Source organism: Saimiri boliviensis, chromosome 4 (assembly GCF_048565385.1).
Source record: "Saimiri boliviensis isolate mSaiBol1 chromosome 4, mSaiBol1.pri, whole genome shotgun sequence".
In the NCBI taxonomy this organism is placed as follows: Eukaryota; Metazoa; Chordata; class Mammalia; order Primates; family Cebidae; genus Saimiri; species Saimiri boliviensis.
Window position 1 is genome coordinate 149936948 of NC_133452.1, and position 26560 is coordinate 149963507.

The 26560-nt window shown below is 41.9% G+C and overlaps 2 long non-coding RNA genes across 2 annotated transcripts; both read left to right on the plus strand.

Annotated features, from left to right (window-relative positions):
• The first annotated feature begins 331 nt into the window (after positions 1-331).
• Positions 332-6556, plus strand: LOC141584172 (uncharacterized). Its single transcript, XR_012517110.1, has 3 exons — positions 332-628; positions 4583-4651; positions 5246-6556. It is a non-coding gene; the product is annotated as an uncharacterized LOC141584172 (long non-coding RNA).
• A 408-nt stretch (positions 6557-6964) lies between these two features.
• LOC141584395 (uncharacterized) lies at positions 6965-18308 on the plus strand. The gene is made up of 3 exons (XR_012517437.1): positions 6965-8885; positions 12030-12217; positions 16463-18308. It is a non-coding gene; the product is annotated as an uncharacterized LOC141584395 (long non-coding RNA).
• The last annotated feature ends 8252 nt before the right edge of the window (positions 18309-26560 follow it).

Below are 26560 nucleotides of genomic sequence, written 5' to 3' on the forward strand. Positions count from 1 at the left end.
CTAGGACTGTATTGGAGCAGACATCTGGCAACAATTTATTGGTGCACAGGGTAAATGTTCAGAAAACCAAGTTGCAGTTCTGAGAAACTTCACAAATCTACCTTCCTGCCCACCCACTTCAAAGCCCCTCACCCTCTCAGCAACTTTTCACCCTCCCACACTGGCACCTCAGACACTTGCAATAACTAACGACAAACTCTCTGGGCAGCCCTGATCGCCTAACAAGGGAAATGCAGAGAGCTCAAGACAGAGATCAACACTCTGGACGGGGATTTCCAGACCCAGATCAGCACCCTGCTGAGACATGCTCTGTATGGAAAATCAGAAATGTGTTGTGGAGTGTGCAGCTCATGGTCCCTCACCTGGGCATGCAGCCGCCTCTCCATCCAAGCCAGTGGTCAGACAGGGAGGAAGGCCACTCGCCTGTACACTATTTCTCTTAAGACTTGGCCTCACCTTCTGGGGTTTCCACAGAATGGATCTCATCCAGAATACCATCCTCCTCATGATCGGCGATGATGAGGAGCTAAGATCTCCCCCTCCAGTGGGTGGGAACTCACTTTGCAAGAAAGATGGCTCTGGTTTGGAGAATCTCTGGGTTGACTGGCTGCTGAGACGGCTGTCAAAGGTGAGCAGGCAGGAACATACCTGACCGATGAATAACAGCAGTCAGGACTGCTGGGAAGTGTGGGTGCAGTGGCTGGCAAGAGTCACTTTCTTTGGGGGGGGTGAGTGGGCACTCAGGAACAACTTCCTCTAGAGCTGGCATCCTCTGTCTGGAGAAGGGAATAGGAATGCACAGGAATTGGGGAATGGAGGGAGGTTGTGTGAGTGTGTGTGTGTGCACATGTGTGCCTGCAGGTATGTACAAATGCAATACTACATTTCTATCTACAAGGCTTAGAACTAGTCTTCCTTCAGTGAAACCTCTATTTTACGAGAGGCTACAAGAGCTTTGGGATTTTCTTCCATGAAGTAACATTTTTTTGTTGTTGTTTTGTTTTGTTTTTGAGACGGAGTTTCGCTCTTGTTACCCAGGCTGGAGTGCAATGGCGCGATCTCGGCTCACCGCAACCTCCGCCTCCTGGGCTCAGGCAATTCTCCTGCCTCAGCCTCCTGAGTAGCTGGGATTACAGGCACACGCCACCATGCCCAGCTAATTTTTTGTATTTTTAGTAGAGACGGGGTTTCACCATGTTGACCAGGATAGTCTCGATCTCTTGACCTCGTGATCCACCCGCCTCGGCCTCCCAAAGTGCTGGGATTACAGGCGTGAGCCACCGTGCCCGGTCGAAGTAATATATTTTAGCAGTGGATTTCGAACATGTTTTAAAGCACCAGAAATCTCTGTTTTTTTTTTTTTTTTCTCCCCAAACACAACCATGTACGAGAGTCACAGATTAGAAAAGACATCAAAGCAGAGTTTCCCTGACTAAAGTGTACACTGGCCCCAGAGACCCAAACCTCTACTTGTCCTCATCTCTGTGGCCAGAAAGGTCCCAAATGAACTCATGGAGGCCCTTAAGGGCCCCAGAGCAAAATATACCAAGCCAATGAATGAGTAGGATAAGGTCTGGCTTTCAAGTCAGACAGACCTGAGTTTGGGTCCTGAGTCTGCTGCTTGTGAGCAGTGAGGTCTTTGTTCACTCATTAACATATCTGTTTCTCAGTTTCCTCATCTATACAATAGAAATAATAACCCTTATGTTGCGAGGGAGCTAAAAGGACAGGAGAAAAATACATGCAAGGCACGTGTTACTAAATCCCTATACCTATGTGCTGTGGCTGGCACATAGAGTGTTTACACAATGTATTGTTGCTATATGATATAGTTTGGATGTGTGTCCCTGCCTATAAATCTCATGTTGAAATGTAATCCACAATATTGGCTGTGGGGCCTAGTGGGAGGTGACTGGATCGTGGGGGTGGATTTCTCATAAATGGTTTGGCACCATATTCTTGGTACTGGCTTGCAATCGTAATTGAGTTCTTGTGAGATCTGGTCATTGAAACGTGTGTGGCACCTTCCTGCTCTTGCTCCTGATTTTGCCTGCTCCCACTTCTCCTTCCACCATGATTATAAGCTTCCAGAGGCCTCCCTGAAGCCAAGTGACATCAGCGCCATGCTTGTACAGCCTGGAGAACCAAAAGCCAATCAAACCTCATTTCTTTATAAATTACCCAGTCTCATGTGTTTCTTTATAGCAATGCAAGGACTACCTAATACACGATGGTTATTTCAAGGAAGCTTTGGATATAAGCTGCCTATTGATAGCCAGGAGAGAAAACAAATAACAGTGGAGAGACTTCTCTTAGCTCAAAACTTTTATGCCTGTTACTATTCTATTTAGTGTTCTTTTCCCAACGGTCCCGAAGTCCTTTGTTTAGTATCTTCTCTTTAAAAACAGGATGATCAAGACAGTAAATATATAACCTGCAGAGTGAGAGAGAATATTTACAAATCTCATGTCTAGTAAGATTCCAGTATCCAGAATATACAAAGAACTAGGACAGCAACGACAAAAAAAAAAAAAAAAAAAAAAAAAAAAAAATCCAATTTAAGAATGGGCAAAGGACTTAAAAAGTCATCTCTCCAAATAAGATATACAAATGACCAAAAAGCACATGAAAAGATGCCCAGCATCCTTAGGCCTTCGGGAAATACAAATCAAACCCGCAATGGACACCACTTCATACTCATTAGGATGGCGATAATAATTAATAATGCAGAAAACAGCAAGTGTTGGCAAAGATGTGGTGACACTGGACTCCTCATCCACTTCTGCTGACAGTGTATAATGATACAGCCTCTACGGAAAACAGTTTGGGAGCTTATTAATAAGTTAAAGGCAGAATTATCCTATGACCCAGCAGTTCCACTCCTAGGTATATACTCAAAATAATTGAAAACAGACGATCAAACAAAAATCTTTACATGAATGTTTATAACAGCACTCTTCACAATCTCCAGAAGGCATAAAGAACTCAACTGTCCATTTACTGATGAATGGGTAAACAAAATGAGTTATCTACATAAAAAGAAATGTTATTCAAACATTAAAGGAATGAAATACTGATACACGCTACATTATCTGTGAATCTTAGAAACATTATGCAAAATGAAGGAAGTCAGACACAAAGAAATATATACTGTATGATTCCACTTAAATGAAATATCCAAAATAGGTAAATCCATAGAGACAGAAAGTAGATTCATGTTTGCCAGGAGCTAGGGGAACGTGGGAATGGAGAGTTACTGGTAATGGATAACAAGTTCTCTTTTAGGGTAATGAAAGTGACCTGGAACTAGATGATGGTGATGCTTATACAATATTATGGGTTCACTTGATGCCACTGAACTGCACACCCTATAAATGATTAAAATATGTTTTATGTTGTATTTTATTGCAACAAATGAAAGGCAGGACAGGTATCCATCTAGCCAAACTATCTGTGAATATTTATTTATTTATTTATTTATTTATTTTAAAGACGGGGGTTTCACCATGTTGGTCAGGCTGGTCTTGAACTCCCAACCTCAGGTGATCCGCCCACCTTGGCCCCCAAAGTGCTTGGATTACAGGTGTAAGCCACCGCACCTGGCCTTATCTGTGCATTTTTAAAGCAATTTTAAAGGTTTGGTTTTCCTCTTTGACCATCTTTCACGGATGCAATAAAACAGTTCTGAAATGCCAGGACATCTGTACTGAAGAAGTCTCATTCCAGTTTCAAGGGCTCACTTCCCTCTGGAAGGCTAAAGAAAACTGGCCTTGAGAATAGGAGTGCCTACTCCTCCCTCGTCAGCTAATGTAAAAGGGAGAACTTCCAGGCGCCCAGCCAAGAACCTACCGGGCCATAATCAGGCTCCCCAGCTCGTTGGCTTGGACATGACTCCTCTCAGCTTAGGAGGCTCTGCTCACCCACATTTCAGGCCTCGGCTTGCCATATTTTCCTGTTAAGCCCAGAACCCTTCCCCTGGATCCTTTCCTCAGAGGGGACATGTGAGGAGCCATAGTCTCAGAGATACTTGGGATTTTAAACATGACCCAGCTCTAGGGCAGACTTTGGAATTCTGTGGGTTGTGCTTGGCCCAGATCCCACTTTTGGGCCACTTTTGCAGCTGGTATTATTATTGTTATTATTCACCTGGGTGCAGGTGGGCTAAGGCTGAAAAGGGCATTAGCCAGCTGCTATTATTTTTATTTGGTGGGGCAATCATTGTGTGCCTTTGTACAGCTTTCATCTGGAAAGCCTCAGAGCTCTTTAACTCCATTTCATCCTATCATATTCTATTTAGCAATGACCATCCTTTTGCATTACGAACTGGAAAAGCAACTCGGTAAGGCTAACTAACTCCCTTCAACCAAGTAAAGGCCACTCCCTGGGGAGGGAAGCACCTGGATGACCAGGCCTTATATCTGCTGATCACATATGAATACTCGTTCTGTTCTGAGACATCCTCCTGGGTCCCAGCTTCTTCTCTTGAAGAGAGAGTTTGATTTGATTTTGTATTTCTGTCTTGAGCTACTTCCTGCTTTATCATTCAACAGCCTAAATTTAGTTCAACACTCCATCTTTACAGTACAGATTTCCAGTGCACCATCAGAAGCCGAAGTAACTGTGAGTGGGAGGCATTGGAGCCGGTTGGGAGGTAAGCATTCGGGCCAGGGGGGAGGAGGAGCCACCCATGTAGCAGAGCTGGATGACAACATTCCCACTCTGCCTTCAGACACATCACAGACCCTGGTACCACAGGATCCCTCTCATTTACTTTATTTTATTTTTTTAATTAAATTTTTTCCCTTCCAGCATAGTCAGACCTCTGATTTAACTGAAGAGCGATAAGAGCTGCATGCAATGAAGTAACTAATCCGTTCTTTTTTTCCACATCCATTGAGCAGTGTGTGATGTTGGCACAATGCACGGTACTTGTTAACCACTCCAGGAAAAGAAAGAGCCACTCATTCTGATTAGCTGTCAGAACTAATTTTAAGCTATGTTATTCTATGGTAAAGAAGAAAAAGGAAATACAAGGAAACTGTACTTAAGGCCAGTACCTAATCAGGTTTTTTCCCCCTTAGTCTGTTTCTTACAAAAGCTGCCTGGAATCACTGGTGTGAGCCATTTCATTCCCCTCTTCAAGTGTTAATTACATGTGATATTTTAAAATATACACTCCTCTCTCCAAGTAGACCAAACCGAGCCCTTTATAAATTGCTCACTGCTCATTCGTTTCCCCCTACAGCTCCACCTCATTGCCTTGTACCTCCTGTTCCCCCCTGGGGCCACACCTCCAGCAGCAGTAAGTATAGAGTGATTATTTCTGCCAGAAACATTCACCCTAAAACGGGCTGGGCTGACTTTGGTGTGTGTATGTGTGTGCTTGAAAGAAAGGCACATAATAATATCAGGTCTATTTGTTTTCCCTCTTTTAATGCCCACTGGTTCTCCAAGATGTCATTGGCAAACACAACAGCATTTGCTTTTGTTCCCTTTACAAATATTTTCCTCTTAAGGCCTATTTCTTACAACTGCTGTGTGTCTCACTATGGAGAGCAACAGTTCTCAAGTAGTCGACTGAATGAACTCTGCCTGTGTGGTTTTGATTTAGGAAATATTTACTAAGCTTTTGGTCCAAAACTCCCCGGAATCTGGAGCAGCTGATAGTTTTTTGGGTAAGTGAAAGCAACTCAAATGGTAGGTATTTGCGTGTAAGGTAGGAGTGGGGGCAGATGAGGGGCCTTGGGAAGTCCAGTTAATCTATCTATCATTTCTTTTCCAATCATGTCATTACCCATTCAACACATAATTGTTGAAGGCCTAATATGTGCTTGCTGCTCTTGGGTGAGGTGGGATCACCAAGCATGCCCATTCAATCCAAGGAGAACTCTTATTACAATGAACTCTTGCAAAAGCAGAGCTGAGCATTCTGTAACAATCTAGAGATTTTACTGGAGTAAGGGACAATCATACAATTTGTCTTTTGGCATAATACAAATTATATTCATTTTTTTTTAATTAAAAAAGTTTTTACTTACATTTTTATCTTATGGTGAGTATTTCTTCCAATACAGGGAAATGCTAAAGGTCTCCAGATTTCTGCATAGGGCTTACATGTCTCAGAGATTTGTGACAGTCTTGAGATTTGCTTCCTTGAATGGAGTCTCTAATACAAATTTTCTACTTGGATTGAATGGTCAGTCTTGATGGTTCCAGCTTGCCCAGGAGTAGCAAGCACATAGTAGGCATTTGGAGAGAACCCATCTTTATATCAACATAGATTTGGACTAGAAGGTGTCAGTGGAAGACCCTGAGATTTACAATGGAGAATCCAAGAGGTAGAATGAGTCATGAATAGTGGAATAGGAGGATTCATTAGATTAAGATTCTTTTATTTGATTTGATTTGATTTGATTTTGTGAGAGTCTTGCTCTGTTGCCCAAGCTAGAGTGCAGTGGTGTGATCTCGGCTCACTGCAAACTCCACCTACCAGGTTCAAGCAATTCTCTTGCCTCAGCCTCCCAAGTAGCTGGGACTACAGTTATGTGCCACCATGTCCTGCTAACTTTTTGTATTTTTAGTAGAGACAGGGTTTCACCATGTTGGCCAGGATGGTCTTGATCTGTTGACCTCGTGATCCGCCCGCCTTGGCCTCCCAAAGTGCTGGGATTACAGGCGTGAGCCACCGTGCCCAGCCAGATTTAGATTCTTAAAGAGGCCAAGTTAGACTGCATTCTAGAAAGACTGTGGTTAGAGGTACTATTTTTGTTCAAGATAGAAAAAAGTGAAGTAATACATACTTGTGTACAATTGATCAAATTAAACACCTGCTGTATAAGAAAGATGATGTGGGGCCGGACACGGTGGCTCATGCCTGTAATCCCAGCACTTTGGGAAGCCGAGGCAGGCAGATCACGAGGTCAACAGATCAAGACCATCCTGGCCAACGTGATGAAATCCCATCTCTACTAAAAATACAAAAATTAGTCAGGCGTGGTGGCACTCGCCTGTGGTCCCGGCTACTCGGGAGGCTGAGGCAGGAGAATCGCTTGAACCCAGGAGGCAGAGATTGCAGTGAGCTGAGATTGCACCACTACACTCCAGCCTGGCGACAGAGCAAGACTCCGTCTCAAAAAAAAAGATACGAAAAATAATCACACAATTCGATTAATAGAGTTATCTAAGTGGCCTGAATCATACTTGTGAGTCCCCCATGTGGTGCCCTGCACAGAAGAGAAAATCACATCTGTGCACTGGGCCACATTTCACTTAGGTTCAGGGCAGTCCCAATAGGAGATAGAAACAGCTCCCCCAGAGTCATTTTGGCATGAAGAGTCTGGATTTCAGAGTCCCAATGCCCAAATTAAACAGCTTCAGCTTGGGGGGCAAATGTTTTTTCACAAATCCGTCACCTATTGGCAACAGCACCTGTAGCACTTAATCAACCACCTGAGGTTTCCAGAGTGTCAGTGAGTATTCCTTCAGCAGAAACATGAACCGAATGGAATTCCTGGCATGGAATGGCAGGGTGTGGGTGCATTCTGCATTACTGGACTTTCCCAATCTTTGAAATTGTGGCCTTCGGTTTCCTGCCAACTCCTCTATAAAGTTGGGAAAGACAGAAAGTGAAAAGAATCCAGGTATATTTTTCTCTAAATAATGACATCTTGAAGACGGGCACTGAGTGGCCTGTGCAGTCCTCACTGGTAGAGGATGTACAGAGAACAGGGGAATGAAGTCTGAGGCCGCTTTTGTTCCTGTTCCCCTTGGGGACTTTATAGCTATCTCCTCTCCAGCCCTTCCCTGTCCCCTACAACTACCAATTATCTTGAAAATCAAAAGCAGCTTTTGTTCAAGCAAAAAAATCAATATGCCTTATATATGAATACCTCCAAGAGTATTCAAGCTAAATGGGTTTTCTCAAAAGCCACATCAGCTAGGACTCCAGAATTAACAGAAGTGATGAGCCTCTGTTTATTAGGGAGCTTCAAAAAGATTAACATGAAAACAATGTCCCTTTCCCCATCAAGAGATATTGGACAGATATACAGATATCCATCTTCCATAGAGATTGAGATTTTATTTCACTCAACTTGGAAGAGTTCAGGGGACTTAAATCTTGAAACGAACTTCAGATGAATAACACAAAATTAAAGCTTGCCTTGATGTTCCCACCAGGGACACATCCATCTCATTAGGTCACTCTGTGTTTGGTGCCTCAACGGAACTTCCCTTTGGCTGGAGATAGTTACATTGTACAGCAGTATTTCTCACGCTTTGGTGTGCACACAAATCACTTGGGATCTGATTAAAATGCAGATTCAGTAGCTCTGAGGAGCACCCAGGGTTCACAGGTAATGCTGACGGTCCACTGAGCAGACTCTGAATAGCAAAGATGTTGTAAATGTCCTCCATTGTAAATGAACCAAAAGATATGAGTTCAATCCAAGTAACTTGCATGAAGTCAGGTTACTTAATCTCACTAAAATTCTGATTTTTTTTTTCTCTACAAAATGACAAATAAAGACATTTGCATCACATTGTTAAGAGTTCAATGAGATAATCAGTAAAGCACTTTATAAGTCTACATTGGTTGGTGATCTTGAAGCTTTCTAAGGGGAAATAAGTGCTTTCTTGGATTGTCCACCAAGCATGTATTGGGCAGCTGGTATCCTATGGACTTTTCCCAGCAGAACTGAGAAGAGGAAGGTGGGGGAGCCCAGCTCCTCGGTGACTGACAGTCTCCATGGCTGCTGTTTTGGGGAGTGGAAGGATGAGCAAAGGTTAAACTGATTATGGTGCTGCCATCAGGGGTGGGTTGAGAGACCCCTGGAGAATGCAACAGCTAGCTGTCTTCCCTCTTCATTTCTGAAGGAAAGCCAAGGGTACGTATTTCTCTTTGATTCTGTTTCTTATTAAAGAGAAAGAATGGAAAATAGAAAAAGTTGCTTTAACTGAGATGTTAGAATGAATGAATTTTAGAGACAGATGGAGGGATTCTCTCCTAAGATTAAAAGTGATAACTCATGGAAAAGGCCTTTGAGGCCAAAGGCCCTATTATCGTGGATGCTCATTGTTGAAAAAGACCTCCTAGGCGACACACTGATCATGTTGAATTGGCAAAAGGCTTATAATTCATCCAAATAAAAGTGGCTTGCCTGGGTCTTGGCTGGTTATGCTGGGTTAGAGTTAGTGTGAGAGCTATGAGAAATGGCTTGGGTAAAGGTCAAACAATAAAACACACTCCCTTGAATAATCATTAAGCTTCTGAAGCAAATGCATATGAAGCCCCTGTGATCTATACTGTTTCTCTAAATCCCTTTTTGCTTTGGTTTTCTGCCAGAAATGGATGCAGATGCATCAGCTACCTCACAAGGAAAACCTGTTCTCACAAGTTTTATCGCACCACTTGGCAGAGAAAAAGGCTTGGGTAGAGGCTGAGAACTTTCACATAGAACCAGAAAGTCTCGGGAATTCAGCCATCTTGATTTACCACCCACCGCTGAAAAGAAACTTAGGCAAACTCTCAGAGCCAGGATCTAAGAGTCTCCTCCTAATCAGAAAAGGAGAAAACGCTACCAGGTCCAGCTTTCTCTTTAGAGAAAATTCTGTAGATGGCTACAAAGCCAGGCCGCTTTAGAATTTCTCGGGGAACTGAGGAGCTCAAAGACGAGTTGGTATGGTTCTCTCACCTCCGTCCCTCTCGTCTCTTTCCTCCCAGCCTCCTTTGGCCCAAGGCAAGTTCCCTCAGAAGACTGCAATCCCAAGAAAATGCCAAGCTGAGGCTGGGAGGGATGAGGGCTGGTACCAAAAAAAAGGAGCAGGAAGGGCAGTTCTTTTTATTTGGGCCATTCTACGTATTTGGGAGTCCATGAGAAATATAAGAAGGGCTCGCCCTAAAGAGTAAACAATGTAGATGATAGGATATGTGACTGGGAATCTACTGAGAATGTCTTCACATTACTCACAAGTTAATAATTTCCCTAAGAGTGAGAGTTTCTTGAGGATGTTTAGGACTTATTTTTAAGCCTTTTAGAGCTTTGGAATAACACTCACAGTTTCTCTTTCACTATTTTCATGGTGTTCAGAGATTTCAAACCCACGTTTTAGAACCCACCCACCTTCAACAGATGTAGACAAATTAGAAATACACAGGGACCTCTCAAACTCATTACAGAGCTTATTTGGAGCATATGAATTATATATGCATCCTCTACCTCATTATCTTCATGGGACGCTATATGTTGATTTCCTTGTAAATTTTCAATGGTAGCGTTTCACTGTATATAACCCGCAGCTATTATCATTTATGCTAATGACAATGATACATCCTTTTCACAATTAGTGCTATGGAATATATAAGTCAAGGGGCATTTGCTGCGAATCTACTAGGTAGATACCACTGCGCTAGGGGCTGGGAGGGAGATAGGCTGTCAGAACATTTGCCCCACCTTGCCTGGTAGAACAGGCTTCTGAAAAATTATAATGGGAGGAAAAAAAAAACCAGTGAGGAATCTGCATTTCAATCAGATCTGCCTGTGTTTCCAGGTTACCCGATGGGAAAAAAAACCATCGAACTTGCTTATCATTTGTTGATTTCACAGATAATTTTATTCCAAGTGTGAGTAGACCTAAAAGACAGGCAAAGATCAATGCAATATGATTAAATGAGTCTGGATCGATAAATTCCAAAAAGTATGGCACACAGTAAGAGTATAATAAATATTGGCTCCTATTATTATCATCATGATACTTATCATTGTTTATGTCGTCAAAGACCTCTAAAGCTAGTAGAATACATGACATGTATTTGTAATACAATGAAGAAAATATACAGAATACATTGTTGGCCCAGATAAAATTCTTTAAGAATTCAGAAAAAGAGAAAATAATTTCAGACAGAGGATAATAACTGAAGACATATAATAATAGAGAAGTCCAATACCCTTATTCTCTCAGTATGATGTGTCTGAGAAGTATGGTAATTTGCCCTTCATACAAGCATTCCAAGTGTTCCTGATTTTCTTAATAATGTACTGTGGCTCTATGAACCATTAATGGATTCCAGTCCTTTTAAGATCTGTTTATATCTTTAGTCATTTGACCATTAAATAAGGGGGTTTCCAAGCCTGTTGTTTGCCGAGTGTCTTGTTTTCTTTTTTCTTTTTTTTTTTGAGGCGGAGTCTCACTTTGTCGCCAGGCTGGAGTGCAATGGCTCAATCTCAGCTCATTGCAAACTCTGCCTCCCGGATTCAAGCGATTCTCGTGCCTCAGCCTCCCAAGTAGCTGGGACTATAGGCATTTGCCACGATACTCGGCTAATTTTTTGTATTTTTAGTAGAGGTGGGGTTTCTCCGTGTTAACCAGGATGGTCTCAATCTCCTGACCTTAGGATCCGCCTGCCTCGGCCTCCCAAAGTGCTGGGATAACAGGTGGGAGCCCACTGTGCCCAGCCTTCCAAGTGTCTTGAGAATTATAGTACTCGTTTGGTAATTCTGTGGTCACTGTATTTTTATCTTCCTTATTTTATGAACTTTGTATGTCTTACCAGCCTTTCAGTAGTCTGTAAGTAAGGAATTTTGATATGTCAATTAATTGCCCCCAAATAATTCATCCAATAACTTTACTCTTTGAAATGCTTCCTGGCAGATCTCTCAAGCTCTCAGTTATCATTTTAAGGTATGATAAGAGAATGGTACACAGAAGTTCTCGTGTAGATGTACCTTCGTTAGGTTCAAGAAAGTGATGATGTTTCGATCCGATTGTTAAAAACCCAAACGAAGGGTTTTTCAGGTTGCTAGGAAACTGTTCATGTCATGGGCCTTGGCACATTGCTTGTTGTCTAGGTTACAAAATAATAATAATAATTATAATACTCAGTTATAAATTGGTGATAGCTTTTTATGAAGTTGCATAAAAAGAAGTTGATGTAATATGATTAATGTCCCACATACTCTTTTTACTCTTTGTGCTTGTGACTAACTATATCAATCAGATTACTTATGCTTTTTTTTCTTTTTTTTTAAAAGACGTGTTTCCACCATGTTGGCCAAGATGGTTTCGAACTTCTGATCTCGTGATCCGCCCACCTTGGCCTCCCAAAGCGCTGGGATTACAGGCATGAGCTGCTGCGCCCAGCAATCAGATGACTTATTGAACACCATTCATTTACTCTGCTTTGCACTGGGCCCCACAGAGATTACTAAAAATGTGTATGGTAGGTCTCCTGTCCTTGAGAAGTTTTAAGTCTACCAGAAATGACATGAAATATAAGACAGAACATGATCTCATGTGATATCTATGATGAATGTTCTGTGGTAAGTTTTAGCCAAAAAGAGCTTTGATGAGTTCAGAGAGGAGAGAGATCCATGTTGACCAGAGTAGTTAGGGTAGGGGGGTAGTTAGGGGTCTGAGGAGAGCTTTTCTGGTCTATACTGACAAGAGCTGAAATGGCCTCTTGTCACAGCCCTTAGTACTGAAGAGCCTTTAGAAGTAAAAATCCCAAGTTGGCTTCTCATCTAATGAAGACTTTCCTGTGAGTTCTCACATGTTTTCAAAGGAGGCAGCTATAAAGAACGGAGTTCTGTGAGCTGGCTCATACACTCCACGTTATTCTCCAGCAGAACCCAATGATCAATCGCCTTTCCCTGAGGAAAATGTCTGAGTTATCTTGTCAGGGAAGATGAAAGTTGGCTGTCATCCTCCCACTTGCCACAGAGGAGAGGGGATTGTGTCTCAGCTGAAAGGGAGCAGGTCTGGTCATATCCTCAACATTATTAGATGTCAAAAAAAAAAAAAAAATTACCTCTGCCCCCTTTGGAGAACGTACCTCGATGTGATGGCGTGGAGTGATTCACAGTGCAAATACCTGTTTCCCATAATGGGCAAGCGTATGTTTTCTCTTTTCACAGCTTAGCCTATACTCCAGGGAAAATTAGTCAGAATAACAGAGCCAGGGTGAATTTGGGTCAGCCCGATCCAAGGGCCAGTACCTTGGATTTAAATTTGATCCGCCAGGGTCTTTCCTGGTCACAGTCACACCCTCCCAGCTTACTGCTGCCTATGGAAGAGGTTTAATGACTGAAAAAGGCATGACCTGTGCACTGAGCATTCCTGGAAGGTCTTTCCTTTGTTTGCAGTGGTGGACGGTGGGCAATGGGACTGCCTTAACGAACATCCAGATAAAGAAGGCTAGATCAAAGCCTCTCAAAGCCAAGCATAAGCCTTTCTGCAACTCACTCTGCAGGCTTATTCATCCAACTGCCATTAGCTCAATACCCGTGTCTCTCTGGGCATCTCTCTAAGAACCACCCATGCCAAGATGAGCTCTAAGTCTGGGTAGAGATAGGCTGTTTCTCCCAAGGAGAAGAGTTAATGACAGAAGATAGTATAGCTCTCAAAAGCCTAAAGGCCTGCATGGTGCTTCTCCTATTGAGGCTTTTGGAGACTCCATCTCAGAGGGCATCTCAGACACTCCATCCGTCATCTGATCTGGTAGACCTAAGTGCCCAAGTTGTAGAGCAGATTAAGTACTAGCTTCTATCTGCTCTGCAGACTTTTTTTTTTTTGGAGGTGAAGTCTTGCTCTGTCACCCAGGCTAGAGCAGTGACATGATGTCGGCTCACTGCAACCTCCGTCTCCTGGGTTAAAGTGATTCTCCTGCCTTAGCCTTCTGAGTAGCTGGGATTACAGGTGTGTGCCACCACGCCCGGCTAATTTTTGTATTTTTATTAGAAACGAGTATCATCATGTTGGCCAGGCTGGTCTGAACTCCTGACTCCAAGTGATCTTCCCGTCTCAGTTTCCCAATGTGCTGGGATTACAGGGGTGCGCCATCACGCCTGGCCTGCAGATCTTTCTCTCGCTCTCAGCCCTTTGCAAAATTGTGTGGGTCAAATATAACTTGGGACACAGACAGGAACAGCACACCTAATTATGATATCCACTGCCTCCAGAGCTCAAAAACTCCTCACCAGCTGTTGTGCCTCTTACTTGGTGGGAGAAAGTGAAAGATATCACAAATTTGGCTTCATCTCAGAGGGAATACCTCCGATCACTGCACCTCTAGAAACTTCGCCATAGGTTTGGTTTCTACTCTCTGCGACAAGAGAAATATATCGCAGATAGGGGCTGCTCCTTCAGCCTGGGTCCAGCAGTAAAAAGACACTTGGAACAGGGTCAGGCAGAGCTGTAGACAAGAAGTAGGTCTGTGACCAAGATATAAATGTGGTTACAAGCCTCTGAGATGTGGGAGCTGTTTGTGATCACAGAAAGAGCTAATTGATACACCTTCCTGTACCTTTTATTTCAGACAAATGTCACTTGTATCCTGATAGATGCCTCATTCTTCCCTATTGTCATTTCTTGACTGGTAAATCAAAGTGCCCTTTTTCATCTTTTTGTGCCTAAATCCAGGCTTCAATTCACAAGTCAGTTATTTCTTAATCCCTAGATGGAAATAATTTCTACCAGTTAACACCCAAAGCACTTTAGTTGTGTCTTTTTTTCCAGTTTATCACTTTCTATCTCACCCTTCATGAATTTTTTGCATGCCTATTGCAGCTCCTGCGGTTGATTTCCTAACATCTACTCCATCTAAATCTGTTAGTCTAAACCAAATATTGTAATCCCATCGTTTTATTAGTAGTTGTTTTTGCAATGGTATTAGAACCAAATCCTGGACAATGAAAAAAATAGAAGAAAACTCGGAAGGACTTCTAGGAAAAGTTTCCCTGCTTCCCACCCGCCTCAAAAGAAAAGAGCAAGGAAAGAGACAGAGGCAGCCCTTCCCGCATTTTTTGCTAACAGCGTGAGGATTAAGCAAACTAAAAGAAAAGAGCCACAGCGCAGCAGAAACAAGCACAGAAGAGTGCCCTGTGTAGCTCCAGATATATGTCGACTGCAAGCATTCTCCATGGCACCAGTGAGCGCCTGGACCAATACAGACTCAATGAATTTATTTCATGAATAAGTCAAAGGAAAGCCTTTCAGCTATTTACATTTTGGATATAAGATCTTTGAACAAAGTTTTAGACAATGACAATTATTGTAGCCTGGAAAGTTGGTAGAGGAACTACTTAATGAAAATCCTCATATATATATATGGTTTTTAAAGCAAACAAATAAAAAAAATAAAATTATTGAGGAAGAACCCCTGCAAAGAAAAAAAAATTGGGAAAGAACTTTCTGGAACAGATAATGCATAATCTCTCTTTCTGAAGTCTCTGTAAACTAGGATAAAGATTATATAAATTTTCATCTGTACAGGAAGTCTAGGTTTAATTCTGCCAGAGGATCCCAGTGAGTGCAGCCAAGCTAAACAAGGATGGGAACTAGAATTTTTGACCAAAGACCACACATAAAAATATAGTAGTTTATTATATGAAATAAAATCGACAGATATTTCTGTATTCATATGTATACATGTGTAGTAGATTCACATCAAGTCTTTGAAAGAACATGGTATCACATTGCATTATCACTCTTTACAGCGACCATTCTCCTGTTGCGTCAGAGGGCTTCACTATCTCTCTATTGAACAGAAGAGCAGGTGACTTTTCTTTGGGACCTTTCCCAAAGAAGCTCCAAAATGAAAAGTCATGTTTTGGAAGCCTGAAAAGGTTGTGTTAACCCCTTGAATTGCTCAACTTCCTACCATGGAATATATTAATATAAAGCTCCCACTAAATGGATACTTTCAGTAAAGTGAATGAGGTTCTACAGAGTTTTTGTTCTGTCTTAGAAACGGTAGAAGATGTTGGTCAACTGGTCTACTGCCTCATGGACAGGGCAGTTAAGATTTCTATCCTTATGAGAAAAAAGATAATTATAAGATCCATTAAATAGTAATTTCTGGTTTCCTTTAGTCTGGGAAAGAAAAACCCAGTTTTCCCTTGATGTGCGGTTCTCTTTTCTTCCCCACTTTAAATTCGAAATGCATGGATATTACTGGGGAGAGTAACAAAAGAAAGAGGGACATGGTTACTCATAAAGTTAAAGCTGAAGCTCTCATTTAAGCAACCGATATATTAGAAGGCATGAAATGCTGTTCTATAGCTATTATTTTTTTCCCTTGCAATTCTGAGAAAAAAAATCCTTCATTCAACTGAAATGGTATGTCTAACATGACAGAATGCTAAAGAATCAATATTCAGTTGCAAAAGCACAGCTCTTTATTCTCTCAGACACACAATGAATGATTCTCAGGCACTGATGTGCTCAGCTTGTAAAGGTAGTGCAATCTCAAGGTAGTCGTTCCAGTATGGTGCAGGATTCGAAAATTCTATGTGACATTTCTGTCTTTGGTATTGACTCACAAGGAACTGTGAAAATAAAATCATTCTTTATTCTGCGACTCAGTTTTTTTGCTTTTACAAATGAGTACATTATATTGCAACAGTCTTAGCACACAGCCTTGAGAAAAGCAAGCTGGTTGTTCTCCTTTGCTTATTTCCTTTATTAGGAAATCATCAATTGTCGGCTCATCGAATTACCATCCTGCAGAAAGCAAGTTGTCAGCACGTGGTCGCCGCATCAAATACACGGAGAACAAGCGGCTTTGTGTTTGACCTTTTGGGATAAATGCTAAGTGGAAATCCAAGCAGCAACTTTGACGGCAGCTAGTATGGGAAGAGGACTAGAGCGTGAAACAAAAGAAGGCAAGCTGAGGTCTCGGCTGACCCAAGGCCGGAAACTAAAGAGATCATTGGGAAGCAGAAGAAAGCGTTCTTTGCCTTTTTCTCTATCTTGCCTATTACAGGATATGAAAATGACATTTCATGAGATACTGATGATATTTTAAACATTTATGTCAAAGATTCATCTCGCACCAATTCTAAGTTGTCTGTATTATAGTGTGTTCTGTAGGCTGACTTATTTAAGAGAGTAGTATTATAAATGGGTAGTTAACTGGAGACTAAAAAGGACCATTATTTTTAGATTTCCTTAGTATTTTTACTTCCATTCACTCATTTATATAAAATAATCGTATTGAGTAGGAAGCTAAAAGTGAACACGGGATATGAGGTGGCTGTGATCATGGGACTTGCTGATCTTGGCTGTAGGTGGCATGATTGATCAACAGGTCTGCCATTGCACTTTGAAATACATGACCACATTGTGCCAAGGGTGTGTGACAGTAGGCAGCCCATATCCCAAAGCCCAAGGCCATGCTTCCCCTGGGCTGCCCCCTTGGCCAATGGCTGAGTGTGGCAGGGACATAAGGCAGGCTTTTTCCTGGAAGACAAGGACCCCTGTGATGGGTATCGTGATCCAATGACTGCTCATCAGCTTTGCCAATTCAGTTATCCCTTGGAACCTTCAGGGGATTGGTTCCAGGACCCCTGTGGATAATGAAATGAAATAAAAAGCCAGAATCCAAGGATACTCCAATCTCTTCTCTACAGTGGCATAGTATTTGCATATAACCTCTTCTGGTATGTCATCCTGTATACTTTAAATAATTTCTAGATTATTTATAATGCCTAATACAATGTAAATGCTATGTAAATAGTTGTTTCAGAGTATTGTTTTATGTTTATATTGCTTTCCAAATATTCAGTCTGTGGTTGGTTAAATCTGCATATGCATAACCCGTGGAGAGGGAGGGCCGACTGTACTTTCTTAGAACCACAATGTGGTCTAAGGCACTTGCCCCCAACCACACTCCCTCTTTCCATCTCATCTCACCGCTAAGTCCTCATAGCCCTCAGCCTCTTGTCTGCCTTTCTCCCTGTCTTCCTCGCAAGCGTCTTTCCCCTCTCAGTCTGTGTATCTCCCCCTTGGAGGGTCCAAATTAACACAGGGTAGGGGGAAGAAAACTAGTCATTTATCATCTTGCTGAGTTTCGACAGGGACCTACAGGATCTAAAATCTGGCCCTTAGCTCCTAGGTGGGGAATTAGTGTTAGAATGACCCTAATCACTACATTTAAGCTTTCTGCACTTTTTCCGGGAGATGGTCTGACTCTCCAAGGTCAATAGTGTTGCTGACCTGGTACCCTTTGTTATGGACAGCAATATGAAAGTATGCTTAGCTTTAGTCTTTCTAATCTCTTTTACCTTTCACTTAGGGCATTTTCCTTTTGACACATCTTTACTTTAGAGATATCATCACTTTGGAGCCATATAAACGTGGAATAAGTTACTTAAACTGCAGAAATCTTAATTTCCCCATATATAACTTGGGAAAAATAATACTACTTATGTTGTATGGTCATTCATTATTTATTTAGTAAATATGTCCTGAATACCTAGTAGGCTTCGGGCATTATAATGTAAAGAGAAAATTGGCAAAATATATAAAGCATGAAGCTCACAACTTGGCTTATAATAATTGCTCAATAAATGATATTATTACTGATTTGTTGTTATTTTTATTATTGACATGATGAATTGTAATTCTGCCCTTTAATCTGGGAAATATTTTCTCTTTTTATGGTGATTTTTGCATAGATGATCTTATTCATTACTTGCCATTTTTCAAATTTAATCCTTAGAATCTTAAAACCACACTTCTCCCAGTTTATCCCTCTGTCTTCACATTCAAATTTCTTGACAGAATTGTCTATACAGCCTGACTCCATTTATTTACTTGCCTTCAGTTAGTCCTCAGCATGCTCCAATCCAGTTTTTCACCTTCATCCTTCCCCAAAACAGCTTTATCATAGGTCATCTATGGCACATGGTTGTTGAAATGTGTTAGCTTGGGCTGCCATAACTAAGTACCAGAGTCTGAGGGGTTAAACAACAGAAATGTATCACCTCACAGTTCTGCAGGCTGCAAGTCCCAGATCAAGGGTTCAGCAGGGTTGATTTCTTCTGAGACCTCTGTCCTTGGTTTGTAGCTTCACATGGTCTTCCCTCTTTCTGTGTGTGTTTTGATTTCCACAGGACACACAGAGTTTGATAAGCACGCCAGTCATATTAAATTGGAGCCCAGCCTTCTGACCTATTTAGTCTGAATTACATCTTTCAAAGCCCCATCTCCTAATACAGTCACATTGGGAGTTAAGGCTTCAATGTATACATTTTAGAGAAAATCATTCGGTTCACAACACGCGATTGACGTTCTTCCTTTGCTCATTTTAGTTGACCTTACAGGCTAATTCAGGAGTACTGTCCACACTTACTTTCTTGGAACCTCTTTTCTCTGGATTTCTACAACCCTGAAGTGCTCCCAATTTGTCTCATATTCCTCTGGAAAAGGAGACCCTTTTTCAAAATTAGCTTCACTTTCTGACAATTAAACATTGAAGTTCCTCAAGACTTTGACCTTGACTTCTTCCTCACTCATTCTCTCTCTAGTTCCACCTCCATCCACGTGGCCTACGTAGAAAACTCTCGTGTTTTTATGTGGAGACTAGAAATGTTGTCTTGACCTTTCTATGCATATTCCCCTGTCTGGAATGTAATAGACACTGAGAAAAACAAAGGGTTTTTCCCGTTCAGAATGATTGTTGTATCGAAATATATTTACTCTATAAAATCACCTCTTATTCCATCGTACCAATACATTCATAGGAGGGAATTTCCAGACTAAGCTCAGATGAACTTGTGTGGCCCTTCACAGAGCTGACCCACATGTGTAGCTGTTCTTGACATGAAGGTGATGTGGCAAGAAGGGAAATTCCAAGCTGCAGAGTGCATGAAAACATTTTTTTTTAAGTGGATTGATAACCATCGCCACTGCAACTATTCTGTGGCTCTGTTGTTTTATGGCTAAGGACTCTAATGCTGCTGCCACACATGGCCAGTGGGGATTTTTTTAGTCTGAGCTATTTCATTTGCTGGGCAATGGTGAACAGTTTCAAGATACTATAACTCTCCTGACTTAGATGTCATTCTACAGTCCCCGAGGTAATGCATTACTGTTACCAATCAGAAATGAAAAGCCGGAAGGGTGTGAAGATGGAGGGGGACACAAGGGATGAGAAATTGCTTAATGGATACAGTATACCTTAATCAAGTGATGGTAACACTAAAAACTCAGACTTCACTACAATAGATCTATGGAACACAAGTGCACTTGTACCTTTTAAATTTATACAAATTTAAAAAAAAAGAAAGGGGCAAAATTCAATCATTCACAAAGAATGGATGTGCGGAGTGGCCATACAAGTATCAAGTGTACTGCTGGCAAGCGGAGAGGCAAGGGACATGGAGGATGGGAGGGTCCCAGGTACAAGCTCCTCAACTCATCAGTGTCCTGATTGTGACTGGGCCAGCATTGTTCATTACAGTCAGAATCCCTCCTGTCCATCCTGGACACAAGCCTTAGCCTGCCAACCTCAGAACAGACCGTACCTGTGTTTACCCCAAGGCAGCATAACTCCACTTTGGACGTAAATATGCAATTCTGCCCATTCAAGCTTCTTTCACCAGGAACTATTTAATTATATGCATTCCATGTTTGTCCTGAGGTAAATTAGCCTCGGTGATAAGTGTATGAAAACCTCCAACTGAATTTTGCTCAAGGGCATCTAACCTACTAAATGTTATACAAATGAACATAACTGGACTTACATCATTTTTAATTAATACATTATATTTATACCTATTTGGGGGTGCATGTGATATTTTTATATATGCATACAGTGTGTAACAATCAAAGCAGGGTATTTAACCAGCACCTCAAACATTATCATTTATTTGTGTTGGGAACAATTTCAACTCTCTTTTAGCTATTTTGAAATATACAATAAATTATTGTTAACTACAGCCACCCTATTGTGCTACAGAACACTGAAACTTATTCCTTCTATCTAACTATATATATATATTATCTATTAACCAACCTCTCTTCATCCTCCCAAAGCACACCCTTCTCAGCCTTTGGTAACTATCATTCTAATTTCTCCCTCCATAAGATCAACTTCTAGAGCTCCCACATGTAAGTGAGAAATTTGTCTTTGTGTGTCTGGCTTATTTCACTTAACATAATATCTCTGGTTCTACCCATGTTGCTGCAAATGACAGAATTTCACTCCTTTTTGTGGCTGAATAGTACTCCACTGTGTGTGTTTACCACATTTTCTTTATCCACTCATCCATCCATGGACACTAGGTTGATTCCATATCTTGGCTACTGTGAATAGTGCTGTAATAAATATAAAAATTCTGCCAGGCTGATACCTGTAATCCCAGCACTTTGGGAGGATGAGACAGGAGGACTGCTTGAGTCCAGGACCAGGGCAACATAGATAACGATAGCTTGAGACCAGCCAGGCCAACATAGAGAGACTCCATCTCTCCAACACAACAAAAGCCAGTTGTAGTGACATGCCTCTGTGGTCCCAGCTACTCAGGAGGCTGACAAAAGAGTATCACTTGAGTCCAGGAGTTCAAGGCTGCAGTGAACTGTGATTGCACCTCTGAGCTCCAGCCTGGATGACACAGTGAGACTCTGTCTAAAAAAAAGAAGGAAAGAAATAAAGTGTAGGTATCCCTTTGATGTACTGATTTCTTTTCCTTTGGATAAATACCCAGTGGTGGGATTGCTGGATCCTGTGGTAGTTCTGAAACACCCCCTGGGTGGATATGGGGTATGTCAGTGGTACTCCCGGCATGTGGAGTGCAGGGGCTGTTAGGCCCAAGCCAGGGTGTAGTCTGGTGGGGGATGGGCTCCCAAAATGCTGCTGCACTGCCACTGCTCGGGTCCTGGGGGTGTGTGGGACCCAGTGCAAACCCCATCTTTGGAACAAAACCTACTGCATGTGGCTCTCTGCCCTAGTCTCAGAGCCCCCCAAAACCAAGGTGCTCTGCCACACCTAGGACTGTAGGAGTCTGCTGTGCTATACCACTGGACCCTCTCATCTTCTACCCCAGCCAGTCCTTGCTGCCTGGCTTCTTCGTTGCTCTCTCCTTCCCTGCCCCCGAAGGGCCCTGTCACTTTTCTGCTGAATTCTAGTGTGGTCTCTTACACACTCTATTCAACGTGTGTTTTTCTACTCGCTGTTTTAGTTCTTCTTTGTGGAGGAGGTGAGTGCTGGGTGCCTCTTGCCAGGCGTCTTAAAGCCTCATCCGCACTGATGTATATATATTCTTTCTGTGGCTCTAACTCAAAATAGTTCCAGGAGATATTGTTGATTTCCTGGAGCTTTTGTTTCTTTCTTTTTGCCAGGCTTGGGGGCTCATGCCTGTAATCCCAACTCTTTGGGAAGTCAAGGCAGAAAGAACATTTGAGCCCAGGAATTCAAGAGACCAGTCTGGGCAAGGCAGCAAGACCCCACCTCTACAAAAAAAATAAAAAGAAAAAACAAAAACCAAAAAAAAAAAATAACTCCACAAAACTTAAAAATCTCCCTCTCTTTAGGTGACACAGAGTTCTCTTGTGTCAGCTTCACTCTGTATGCATGAGGGAACCACGTCCCACCTTATCTAAAGCCTTAGGACAAATGGGATTTCCAGACATGTGCCCAAATCAGTGCAAGGGAAAAACCTCTTATCAGTAAGAATAATGGGGACACATATACTTTATGTGACTTTTCTTTGAAGTAAAAAGTAAAAGGGACAGCTTTACCTATTTCAAGTGCAGTTAAGTGTGATCTAGGGAAACAGAGGTGATCCATATTCTAAAATGATTTGTCCCTCCCATCTCTGTCCCTTTCCCACAAATGACTATGTATTTTTCCTGTATATGGGGCTACCACTGAATTTAAAAGGCACTTAACAGAAGTGAAGACTTCCAAGAAAGAGGAAATGAAAGAGGGATAAAAATGAACTTCTGATTTCAGCTGAACTCACCCAGATGGCAAAAGGAAAAGAAAAAGTGACAATTTTCACCTTAGAAAGCAGTATAATAGTTAAAAAAAAAAAAAGTCGACTTGAACTCAACTCCAATTTCGTTTATTTGATGGCTAAGTAAACGTTAAATTATTTTGCAAATATTTTTAAATGAGCAGTTTTTGGAGAGGGAGTGGTGAAGAAAAAAGAGAAAAGAGGTTAACTACCCACATAAAACAGCCCGTTCATGCAGCCTATGGCCCATTTTTACAGCTGGATTTTTATAAACTCCTTGAAGAGTTGGGCGAGGGACAGGTTTATGATGTTACCATGGCAGTCCTGCAGGTTTTTGACAAAATATTGTCACACTGAAGCAGATGTACTGTGGGAGGTAGACGTAGTGGTTGGGACAAGTATGAAGGAATTTAAGACCCTCACTAAATAGTTCAGCAAAGAATGTCTCACCAAACTGCTGCTGGATTTCATTAGCTGTGGAGTGAGAGGTGAAGGGTTAATCCAAGGTTAGTGTGGAGGGAAAAGGAAGCTCCTGACACATGCAGCTATTTGATATCTGCTGAATGCCACACTGCCGTCAGTTGGAATAGAAAATTAGCCTAGCAAGAGAAAGAATAGGCACTTAGTTTCTTTAAATCAATTGGATATGATGGTGTTCAATTATTTAATTTCCATATGCGTTTCTCTAAGCGTCTTCCTGTCAATCCCGTAATTTCTTCCGAAGTGTTGAAAGTGCCTGCCTAGCAAGGAAGACGTACTCTTCAACTTTCAAAGTGAGAAGCTATTTGATTGAGCTCAATTAAGAACAATTGAATTTTGTTTAATAGTGTTTAGTGTCTATATTTGCCTCTTTATACTACTTCAAATGTTTTGTTTTGTTTTTTTTCTCATTCACAGACAGAAAAACAAAAAAAGCTGTCGGGCTGACATTTTTTTCCTACCCACAGAATTCAGAGTAAGCTTGTTTGCTTGAATAGAACAAACTCCAAAACCGTCTAGAATAAAGGGAGAGTTGTCAGGCATATTGAACACCTCGATCATTCATTCACTGAGTCAACAAATATTCCTTGAGCATCTGTTATGGACCAAGCATTGTGCAAGGCACGGTCTTCCCACCAATCAATCATAGCAACCTGATAGGTTAGGATATAAAACAATGGCATCTCTTCAAAGGAAAGTTACCAGGTGGGCAGAATGTATTTTTAGTCTACTAACTCAGAGTGATTAAACTGTTGGTCACCTCTGTAACAAACCCAAATTGCAGAGAAGTTAACTGATTTGTCAAAGATAACCAGCTACTTTAGTATGTACAAATGTGGTAAATGTTTTTTTCTGATTTTTATTCTCTGATTTAACCACTAAATAGATTTTTTCATGGTATTTCTCTTTTTTTCTTTTTTTTCTACTTACTTGCCAACCAGTAACAGGTATTTCCCATATAAATTTCTTGTCTACATACTTAAAGACACATTTTGACTTTTTAGGATTTTTACTAATAGTAAATTCACACACTCAAATGTGAATATTTAGTCTGAGTTGAGTGTTGTGAATGAACAAATATCTTCTATCCAAAACTAATGTGGTAAGGAAGAAAAGTCAACTAACTTTAGCAAAGTTAAAGAATAGCAAACTCCCAAAATGGTCCGTAGTCATGTTAAGATAAAAAGAAAATGTGAGCCACCATTTAACCATGTTATCATATTAGAGATCAACCATCCATCCAAGCTGAGTTACACGAAGCTAAAGTGTTAGCCAAGAAATGCTACCCTTAGCAGAAAGCACTGGGCAATTCTAACCATGCTGATGTCTGCAGAAGTGCTTTCAGGAGCTCCATTTGGCAACAGGCTTGGAGGGAATGCTTAAAGATTAGGTCTAAGACTGAGTGAATGCTACAGTCTTCACCAGCTGCCCTTCAGGGCTGAACTTGGAGTTTAAACACCCGACAGCTGTGAACCAATGTCCGCAGTTGTGGAAACATGATACTGCCGTTTCTTTACCCCGACCCCAACAGCTCATGCAATTCGCTCAGTTGAAATCTGTTTCCTGAATGCCTATTCTGCAGCAGGCATTGGACTCCCTGCTAGGAAAACAGTTCTGGACAAGACAGACACTACACTGTCCTTGTATAGTCCTGTACAACCCATGCTATAGGAATGTGAGTTACTGATCCAGATAGTTCAGTCAATTGACTTTTTAATTAAATGGAGTTGAGTGCCCTTTGCTCTAGTCCCACTAGAGATCCCTTGTCTTGGAAGACACAAGGAACAAGGACCTCTTCTTCATGGAGGTCCTTGACAGGAGATGTGCCTGCCTACTCAATCCCTACACATGGCAGAATGTCACAGAGGAATGTGGTCAGAGTCTCCAGAACCTTCTTTGGACTTGCAGTGTCTACATGACTCTCACAGCAGCTACTAAATGCTTTAACTGTGTGCAGCCAAACTGGCAATGGTACTTACCTTTTTTTTTTTTTTTTTTTGAGATGGAGTCTTGCTCTGTCACCAGGCTGGAGTGCAGTGGTGCGATCTTGGTTCACGGCAACCTCTGCCTCCCAGGTTCAAGTGACTCTCCTGCCTCAGCCTCTCCAGTAGTGGCGACTACAGGCACGCGCCACCACACTTGGCTAATATCTCTTGACCTCATGATCCACTCGCCTCGGCCTCCCAAAGTCCTGGGATTACAGGCGTGATCCACCGCGCCTGGCCAGTACTTAACATTCTGTCCCTCTTAGATGCTCAATCCCTCCTTGGAGGCTCTCCACTTCTTCAAGTGACTCCTGCAGAAACCCATCAACATACGTGTGTGTGTCTGGAGGAAACATTTGAAAGAACAAGACAAGGAACACGGTGCTCAGGTTCAATGACATATATTTTCCTGAGATTCTTAGTTGGCTGCATAATAAATGTTTAAACTAACATAAATTACTCATTGCTTTATGAATCTTAATCTTTATAAAGGAAGAGGCTTATTTATAAAGAAAAGAACCTTATTGCATTCACAGTTCTGCAGGCTGTACAAGAAGCATGGTACCAGTATCTGCTTCTGATGAGGGCGGCCGGGAGCTTCCACCCATGGAGGGCAAAGGAGAGCAGGCATCACATAGCAAGAAGAGCAAGAGAGACAGCAAAGGACCAGGTTCTTTAGACAACCAAGGTATAGATCCACTTAAACTAGTGGAAACAAAACATTATCAAAACTTCTGCCCACACAGTGACTATCACTGTTAAGTACTGAAATGGGAAAGTTCCCTTGTGCCCCTGTACGACAAGGTGAGTTGGCTTCCTCAGCACCCTGCTTCTCAAACCTCAAAGAGCTTACAGACAGGCAGGCTGTGGGGCTCCGGCCCCACAGTTGTGTCTAGGGGTGAATATTTACAGCTCCTGAAGCCCCAGTGGGTGTGTGTTACAGGATGCTCTTTTACTTTGCAGTCTATTGGCAGCTACTGTCAGCTCAATTAAACATTCTACCTTATCACAAAGGCAGAGGAATTTCTATATGCTGGGGTTTCTTGCGCTGGTGGACCTAAAGAATCAGATCACATGTGAGCTTGGAGAATGGGGAATGAGTACAAAGGTTTTTTGTTTGTTTGTTTTTTAAGAGACGGGATCTCGCTGTGTTGCCCAGGCTGGAATGCAGTGGCTATTCACAGCCGCGATCCCACTACTGATCAGCACGGGAGTCTAACCTGCTCCATTTCCGACCTGGACCTGTACACCCCACCTTAGGCAACCTGGTGGTCTACCGTGCTTGGGAGGTCACCATATTGATGCCGAACTTAGTGGAAACACCCGATCGGCATAACACAGTACAGCGCAGAACTCCTG